The sequence below is a fragment of the Rhipicephalus microplus genome, chromosome 1, assembly GCF_043290135.1.
Source record: "Rhipicephalus microplus isolate Deutch F79 chromosome 1, USDA_Rmic, whole genome shotgun sequence".
Lineage (NCBI taxonomy): Eukaryota > Metazoa > Arthropoda > Arachnida > Ixodida > Ixodidae > Rhipicephalus > Rhipicephalus microplus.
This window is the reverse complement of record NC_134700.1, coordinates 255,192,833-255,203,092: the sequence shown is the minus strand read 5'-3', so window position 1 is coordinate 255,203,092 and position 10,260 is coordinate 255,192,833.

Below are 10,260 nucleotides of genomic sequence, written 5' to 3'. Positions count from 1 at the left end.
CTGGCAGTTCTGAAGAATAATTACCTTAATGTTCTGACAAGAAGTTACATCAAATTGGTGAAAGAAACGGGGTTTGACGAGGATGGTGTGCATTTTAATATTACCACATGCCAGTTTTCTTGTGCCGTATAATTTTAAGCTTAATTGTGCAGGTTACTGTAGGCAATCTTTCGCACAACTGCCACTGAGGTTGTTCATCGCGACGAAACCGGAAGGGAACTGGCTGGGGAGAGGCGCTTATAGCTTCGGAATTCAGGAACATGAATTTATACGCGTGTTTAGTGACAGGTCATGGCTACAGCAAAAGGACGAGCAGCACAACACCCACAAAGGAGGAGGTGGAGGAACGACAGGGAGGTTAGCCAGTTCTCAGACCGGCTGGCTACCCTGTGCTGGGGAATGGGGCAAGGAGAATAAAAGATGACAGAAAAGAGATGTTAAATACATTATAGTTTTACCCTTTAGTAATCGCGAAAAGGTCGTTCCTGGGAGGCACACGCCTGACTGTAAAAGCCAACATAGGTGGATATTACTTTGTTGCTGCTTGTTGTTCAGTGGGTACTTCTCTGGTGCCTTTCTTTCCAAATGTCCACCTATCAGTCCCACTGCGTCCAGTCACCCCACGAGTCGTGTGGCGAAGGTGATATTTAGCGGACACTAGGCAGTCTTTAGTTGTTGAGTCTTTTTGCGTTTTCGTGAGGAGGATGCCCCACTTCATATGCCGTACGCACTCCCAACCAATGTTTTGGGCCGGTTACTTCTGGTACAGAACCTGGTTTTTGCGGGTGAAAGCTCAGTTCAATACAGTTGAATCAGCAGTGCCAGTGAGTAGTGTCTATGCCGCGATGGATGTACACGCGAGTTTTTGATAATCTTTAACTCTCGGGTACACCCTTAACACTCCCTGTTACTATATCGCAGTTTCTTTCACTCAACTGTTTGCGTTCCATTCCTGCGATCACACTTGGCCTCTGGTTCTGCTCTTCAAGCCTGTGCTTCAATTATGCTGACAATGGAAAATATTGCGCATGGATCATCCTTGGGCCTAGCGGTTAGGATTGGTACTTGTTGTGCATAGACCGTTTTCCGCTTTTCTTTGACGAGTCCTTCGCATCTGCATTTCAGTTCTTGGTGGCCACACTCGTATGCTGAACTCGATGCGACAGTCATGCGTGAGTCCATACAAGTCGCGGAGCTGGTGCTGTTGAGGAAGTTTGCCTGCCTTCAAAAGATTCGTGTTCAACTTCATTGGCTGCTTAAAAACCTCTTGTGAGTTTGTGCTATAAACCTGTTCTATCAGAAGTGTTATCGTGAGCAGAACGAGTAATAACACACGGCCGTATGGAAATCCTCAAACCAGATGCATAGGGATTCGGGACGGCTGCTGTCGCAAACTTAGTGAAGGTGCTGCAGTCATGCTAAATACCAGCACGCCCGCCTCGTTAATGCAGAGATAAAAGAAACTGATTCCATATTGTCATTCACTCGCTAGCATAAGCAAAACATGACAGTGTGCTATCATTAGCTCTGCACAAAATGTCGCGTTTAAATTTTCTTGCATGCATGTGTATAGAAGACAAAAAAATCGGGATACAGCAAAGTAAACTTTTAAAAGTGGCACTTTGCTGGGCAGGAGTAGGCGCAGAACTGCCAGCTCTTATCTCGTTTCACAAACCCCAGAAATGAACGTGTGGTTGGAAGTGTGGCGCTTTGGGCTTGTTGGTACGACATGAAGGTAGATATAGCGGGAGAACAGAACGATGACGAAGGTCGTCGTCTTCTTTGCCTCGTCTCAGTCTCGTCTCCTTCTTGTCCCTTTGTCGTCGTTCTGCTCTCGCGCTATATCTACCGTCGTGTGGTTGGAGTGACGTTTCTCCAGAAAGCATCGCCATTTTCACTATTTTTGACAGCGCTGTACGAGTATATCATGTTTGAGGCTATAAATTGCATGCTCTTGTGTTCCCTGTCGTAGCGGTCGCGATAATATATTGCGAATACTGAAGACTGCCAACTGGCTTTTGTCATTGCAGGGCCTTCAACCTGCGCAACCAGCCAGTTCCTTCGCTTGCACCAGTATAGCCGACATCTTACCATCCCCTTGCATATACCTTCTGATACTGAACGGGCCTTCCTGGTTGACATCCTCTCAGCACTGCATCGCGTTGGATCTCTCGTACTTTGAGCCATACTGCGAATGACAATCGGAACGTGCTCTACCAGTGTGTAATGTTGGGTGCACTGGGGCAGATTTGTGGCACAGACTGAAAATAAAAATGGGAAGAGAATGCCAGAAATTCTTTCAAATTGTCTCTTTTTCCTGCTTGGTTTGCACCACATAATATTCAGGCTTGCGCAAATATGCGAGCGCTTAGAATATGCGTACAAATATTAACGCATTCAAATTCACTTAGAATTTATTGTAAATTGTTGTATATTTTGATATATTTGAGATGAACTAAGTGTCGTGTGTATATTAGACTGCATGTAATCAGTGTGTAATATTCTTACACTGCATAGGGCAGTATTATACCATGACTACACCTTACAAAAAAAAAGGTCCGCAAAGCCTGGCTTTACGGTTGAATCAACTTATTACCCTGACATATATTCTTCCTTTGTGTTCTAAGCTTGTTATGCAGGCTTATAAGCTCCAAGCATAGCAAATTTCAAAATGAACATACTTTTCAGGTTATCACAAGCATTCTACCGAAAATCGAATTCTGCTGCCATTCAAGGTTGCTTCTACCTTCGAGCCAGAAAGACATTTGCACAAGCCTTATTTATTTTTAAAAAGCTTTTCAGGTTAGTTAAACCATGACAAATTGGCTGTTTTTTAAGATGCGATACTGACTATTCGAATTTACTTCAACACTAAAATTTCCTATTGCGCAAATCTGTGTGGAAATCTTCCACTGGTTATGGCACGCAATTTTTCTTCACAATCTATGCTATGTGGGTTCATTTTTGTAGCTTCACAAACAACCTGACGAAGAGGAGGAGGAAGATGGAAGAAGGACAGGGAGGTTAGCCAGTTCTAAGACCAGCTGGCTACTCTGGCGAAATCTGTATCATGTCGAGCGCGTACTTTATAACTGAAGTTTTTTAAACGCAAGTGTAGTCGGGCAACACCGATGCACTCGTGAGCTGTGACGTCTTCGCGAGCGTCTGCATTTTGGTCAGTTACGGCGAACTGTTTTACAGCTAACGCTGTTACGATATCACAACAAGAGTCGCTTGCGGCGCTGTAGCTGTCCGCCACCGCCGGTGTCCGTAATCACCTAAATAAGGTGAATAACCCCCTAAACCGAAATAAGGTAAATTTAAACCCCCAAGACACAGCGGGATTCAAACCCAGGTTCTCTGCGTGCCATTCCAGTATTCTTTCGTAGAGCCACGCGGGTGCTTGAAAATCTGTTGCAAAGTTGCCTTAGGCACTCTTGATGTCTGGAAAGCAATCGTATTCGCATGAGTAACAGAGTTTTAGAACAGCAAAGGAAGGACCAGGCGTTGCACAATGCGAATGCATCACGATCGGATCGTCGAAAGCTCCAACCTTCTACAAAAGCTAGTTCTTGATTACTTATTAACTGTGGCACATAACGCACTTCAGGCGTATTTCTTCATATATATAGTCAGTCATTGCATAAAAGAATGTGCACGAAATTCCTTGCAAATGAGTATCAGATACAAAGCTTTTCAGAAAATGACGAAACATATCATATTGAATACCGGCCTACTACACGAAAATCAACTATTTAAGGCGTGGTGAGTACCCAGCAAGTGTGCTTGTAGCAGTTACAAAGCGTTTACAAAAGGGCTCTGAAACACCACCCTCCCGTTTTCGCTGCGACTGTGCTGCGCGTTCCGCGCAGGCCAGGCAGCTTTTGTTCTGCAACCAGCTGCACATCTTATCGAGAATTTCACATCTCAGCTTTCAGTGAAAAGTAAGCAATTCGCAGCTGCTGCAACTTTGCTAGAAGACGACGGCTCCCGACGCTTCATGCAGCACGTGGCTTCACCCACGCTATGACAAAGTGGCCGTTGCTGGCGTTAATGGCTGGTAGATACAGGGTTCCTTTTGCACCAATAAATCCGTTTATCCCCTATTTTCATATACGGGCAGGCGCAATCGATCCTCTACTTTATTTTATTTTGCTAACAATCACGAATTTGGTGCCAGTGTCATAGCCCCTTTCAGACAGGAGAAAACGGGTTTGACGTTGGTTCAAATATTCGTAATGATCTGAAGTTCGTAAAGATACAACGGTAATGATGTTTACTTCCAGCACCTTAACCGCTTCTCCAAATGCTGTAATGTTTCGTGGGCTTCAATGCCCGACAGTCTTTCTAAACTATGATCGAATGCCCAGTAAAAGCCCTTGCAAAGGTAAGCATCGCCTAGTGTACTTACTTACTGGATGTTTTCAATCAGGGGTGCCGCCATCGGAGGCGTAGCTGTCCTCCCCTCCCCTTTAATATCACTGCCTGCCAATCCTTCCCTCCCGCCAAGAAAAACATGCTCAAAACACATATGCTCCCCAACTACCTGTCTCCACTCCACCTCCCCCCCCCACCCCGCCTCCTAAATGAACTCGTTTGAAGTGGGTTTCCCACCCACCCAACAAAAACATATCCTCTTGTCGCTTCTGTAACCAAGTAACCATAATTGTGCATTCGCGTAACATGACAATAATTTTAGTGTAGTCTTCAGCAAATGACATTTGGTGGAGCCTAACGGTTTTAAGCCCTAACCACACGTACGCGTAACAACGCCTCCACGTGTGTGGCGTGTGGATTCGTCGTCACATCATGTTCATGTATGAAAGACAGGGCACGTATGGGATGTGTGCGTGCCGTACACGTGCTTAAGCGTGAGCAATAGAGACAGCAATAGAGAGACAAGACAGGAGAAATAGCGAGAAAGAAACAGACACACTGCATTCCCGAATACTTTAAAGAATGCAGCCGAGCCAGAACAGCCAGGAATAGCCCATGTGCCAAGTACGAAAAAACACTAGAACACATGATTGGAGTATGTAGCTTCAACCAAAATCACCCGCCACTGCTCCTATGTCACCCCACCACTAACATGTTCCCCCACCCTGTCCCGCCCCTTAGACAGCGGTGGAAGATATCTCTTTCCAGCTCCGCCCTAAAAGACCGGCTGCTGCTCGTTACGAGGGGCCAGGTGGAGAGAAACGCATTTGGATTCCCTTGAAGAGGAGACCACTTCCTTCCAGCGCATTCGCTGGAGAGCTCATTATTAAAGTTTTTTCATTCCTTCATTTAAATCTACAGTGGTGTATTCAGTACATCACACGAGCTCGCTAGACAACGTATGGACTTCACCGTGTCAAAGACGCAGTATTGCATGAAGCGGAGGCTGAGTGTCTATGGAGGCTCCGAAATTCAAGTTGACGAAGTTGAGCCATCATGGTGAGAAAGGGTTCATGGTACTACTGAAGGGTCGCTGCAAGGAATGCTGCAAGGGGACCTTCACGCATGGACAGCTTCGGTGTACGGCCATTTCCACGCTGTGAATGGGCCACAGACTTTCTCCCTCTGCATTTATCTCTTTTCAAGTCATCAGTAAAGGTGCAGGGGGTGAAGCAATAGCACGTCTATAGCAATTATTAACATTTGCAAAACCCACGCTGCTTTCCGGCAGGCCCACTCACGTCGCCTGTACAGTAACACAAGACGCACAAAGACACCACAGGAAGTAATATGTTAATAATAATATATTATTAGTATTATTATTTGCTTCACTTGCACAGTGCAGTTATCTGGCTTACTGATGTTCGCACTCTGCTGATGGCGGCGCATAGCTTAACGCTAATGATGCTTGCCTTCAGATCGGAGGGGCTAGGTTCGACTCCGAACTCGGTATGAGAGGTTATTTTTTTTTATTAAACAATAAACAGCACGTTTCATAGTTTTTCATTCTTTATATCCGTTCTAGGTGACATAAATACGGACGGATACGCAATTTTAGTCGTTGGTTGTGTTGGGGGCTGATGCTCTATACATCATCGCTGCAGAACGATATAACATTTCAGAAAGTTTTCAGCGTAGCGAATGAATGCGACTATGCTCATAGTTCATTTGATGAAGCAAACGTCTGACCATACATAATTGCTTAGGGTCATCGGGGCAATGGTGTTTACAATGGGAAAAACATGAGGCGAGGGTTCCCCTGATGTGCTGGCTTCCCTGCAATAGATAGTCGAAACTAGTAAAAAAGGATGAGGCCCTTATCACCTCTGATAAGGCACAACTTCTGTCTGATGTCACGCCTTCTCAAGTGGGCATATTGTACGTTTGTTTCGAACTAAAGGCTCACTTGAGAAGTTGGCTTCCCCGCAAAAAAAAAAGGTCATAACCAGCGAAAAAAGTTGAGGCTCTTATCGCCCCTGATAAGGTTCAACTTTTGTATGGCGTCTCGCCTTGTCACGTGGGCGTTCTGTACGTTCGTTCCGAGCTAAAGGCTCCCACGAGAAGTTGAATTCCAATCATTCCTCGACAAAACCAGCGAAAAAACTTGAGGCCCTTATCACCCCTGATAAAGCTCAACTTTTGTCTGACGTCACGCCTTGTCACGTGGGCGCCTCGTCCATGCATTGGTGCTGACCATGCATTGCGGGAAGCCAACTCCTCAGGGAAACATTTAGCTCGAAACAAACGTACAGTACACCCACGTGAAAAGGTGGGACGTCAGACAAAAGTTGAACCTTATCAGGGGTGATAAGGACCTGAACTTTTTTCACCGGATTTGGCCATGCACTGCGCGGAAGCCAACTTCTCAGGAAAACCTTTAGCTCCAAACAAAAGTACAGTACGCCCATGTGATGGCGTGACCTCAGGCAAAAGTTAAACCTTATCAGGAGTGATAAGGGCCTCAACTTTTTTCACTGGTTTTGACCATGCATTGCGGGGCAGCCAATTTCTCAGGGGAACCTTTAACTCGAAAAAAATGCAAGTATGCGCACGTGAAAGGGTGTGACGTCAGACAAAAGTTGAACCTTATCAGGGGCGATAAAAGCCTCAACTTTTTTCGCCGGTTTTTACCATGCATTGCGGTAAAGCCAACTACTCGGGGCAACCTTTAGCTCGAAACAAATGCAAGTATGCCCACGTGAAAGGGTGTGACGTCAGACAAAAGTTGAACCTTATCAGGGGTGATAAGGACCTCAACTTTTTTCACCGAACTTGACCATGCAATGTGGTGAAGCCAACTTCTCAGGGGAACCTTTAGCTCGAAACAAACGCACAGTATGCCCACGTGACAAGGCGTGACTTCAGACAAAAGTTTAATTATATCCGGGGCGATAAAGGCCTCAACTTTTTTCGCTGGTTTCAACCATGCATTGTGGGGAAGCCGATACATCGGGGTACCCTTGCCCTGTGTTTCTTCCTTTCTAAACAACATTTCCCCGATTACCCTAAGCAATGCCGTATGGTCAGACGTTTGCTTGATCAAACGAACTGGGCGCATTCTCGCATTCTTTCGCTACGCTGAAAACCTTGTGGAATGGTCTATGGTTCTGCAGCGATGACGTGTAGAACGTCAGCGCCCAACGCAATCAACGACTAAAATTGCCTGCCTGTCTGCGTTTATGTCACCTATAAAGAATATAAGCAACAAAAACCAATGAAACGTGCTGTTTATTACTGCGATAGCAATTATATGGACACTCTCGGGTGGATTTTGCCGCTGGCGTCTGCGTCGACGTCGATGCGATGCACCGTATATGTATGCGTACATATTTATGTGAAAACGCAAGAAAGAAAAAAAAACCAGAAAAAGAACACTCCGTTGCGCGGAATCGAACATGGGACCTCTGCGTCGTGAAACCATGGCGTTAACCACTAAGCCACCCCGAAGAACGTTTCAGACCGTTCAAACAGCGAGGTATTTAGATCTACCGTTTACCACTGCTGTTTTTTCGGCATTACCAGAAAGATGGCGCAATGAGCGCACGTCGCCACATCGCGCCGTGGCGCCCGCTCTAATTTGCTACGCGTACTTTGCCCGGCTTACAGAAGGGGAGTGACGCTCCCTCATGCGCCCTCATCCCGCGGTGGCGAGGAGGAGAGCATCATACGACTTGGCTGGCCTCGGGCTTTACGTGGAACAATTCTGCTGTAGTTACCGGGAGCACAAAGGTCACTGCAATCATTACAGTCTCCGTTCGCGAAAAGCACGCGCTTTTCAGACTCAGCGAAGTAAGAAATGAGACGCTTATTCGCGTGCATCCGTACCTGTGAGTAGGTTTCCTGGATAATTTGTGTGCGAGAAACGCGGGGCACGTTTCGATCTGCCTTCCATTATGCGCGTGACTTTTCAAATTGTTGCTGACTTTTTCATTTCTTCGCCTTTGCAGCAAAGCTGCGACTTTTTTAATAAAAAAAATAAACTCTCATACAGTGTCGGGAGTCGAACCTAGCCCCTTCGCTCTGAAGGCAAGAATTTTAAGCGTTAAGATATGCGCCGGCATCTGCAGAGATCAAACGCCAGTGAGCCAGATAACTGGACCGTACCGGTGATAGAAATAATAGTACTAATAATATAATATTATTATTAATAATACTTCCTGCGGTGCCTTTGTGCTTCTTGTTTTACTGTAAGAGCGACGTGAGTGAGCCAGCTGGGATACACCATGGTTGCTGCAAATGTTTTTTAATTGGTATAAACGTGTTATAGAACTGTGCTGCACCTTTACTCACGACTCGAAAGAAAGAGATGCAGAGCGAGAAAGTGCATGGCTCATTCACAGCGTGGAACTGGTCGTACACCTAAGCTGTCCATGCTTGATGATTCCTTTGCGGTATTCCTTGGAGAGGCCTTTGAATAGTACCATGAACACTTCCTTACCGTGATTGCTCGGCTCCGTGAGCTTGTGTGAGCGGAGGCAGAGTATGTACGTTGGCTTCGAAATGCAACACTGCGTCTTACACGGAAACGTCTATATGTTGTCTAGCGAGCTCGTGTGATGTACTGAATACGCCACTGTAGATTTAAATGAGGAATGAATACTTTAATTAATGAGCTCTCCGCCGAATGCGCTGGAAGGAAGTGATCTCCTCTTCAAGGGAATCCAAATGCGTTTCTCGCCACCTGGCCCCTCGTAACGAGCAGCAGCCGGTCTTTTTGGGCGGAGCTGCAAAGAAATATCTTCCACCGCGGGAACATGTTAGTGGTGGGGTGACATAGGAGCAGTGGCGGGTGAGTTTGGTTGAAGCTACATACTTCTATCATGTGTTCTAGTGTTTTTTTTTTTTCGTTCTTGGCACATGGGCCATTCCTGGCTGTTCTGGCTCGGCTGCATTCTTTAAAGTATTCGGGAATGCAGTGTGTCTGTTTCCATCTCGCTATTTCTCCTGTCTTGTCTCTCTATTGCTATCTCTATTGCTCACACTTAAGCACGTGTACGGCGCGCACACATCCCATGCGTGCCCTGTCCCTTCATACATGAACACGATGCAACGACAAATCAACACGCCACACACGCGGACGCGTTGTTACGCGTACGTGTGGTTAAGGCTTAAAACCGCTTGACTCCACTAAGTATCATTTACTCAAGACTTGATAAGACGAATGCTTGGGCTAGTTGGCGATTGGAAATCAACATATTTGCACAGCGCAGGACTACGAGTAGTTATGACGCAACTACAGAAGAAGAGACAAGGACAGAAAGAGTGCTGCGCTGCTGTAGTTGCGTCATAACTACTTGTAGTCCTGCGCTGTGCAAATATATTTACTCAAGACTACACTAAAATTGCCATGTTCCGCGAATGAAGAATTACGGGTAATTGATTACAGCGCTGACAAAAGGATATGTTTTTATTGGGCGGGTAGAAAACCCACTTCAAGAAAGTTCATTTGGGCGGTAGAGGGTGGAAACGGGTAATTGGGGGACTTGTTCTGTGTTCTGAGCATGTTTTTTTTTTTTCTGGGTGGAGGCAAAGGGAGGCAGGCAGCAATATTATGGGGGGGGGAGTGCACTACCCCTTTGATGGCGGCGCCCCTGATCGGTAACATCCAGCAGGCCGAGCTTACCTGAGAGGCGAAGCTTACCTTTGCAAAGGCTTTTACGGGACATTCTACAATAGTTTCAAAAGATTCTGGCACATTGAAGCACGTGAAACATTACTTCCAGCACCTTAAATGCTTCTCAACTACTGTAAACGCCTTTAACGTTGTATCTTTAGGACTTGAACTGGTATAGCGCATTACGGGGAAGAAGAAACGGCCGAGCA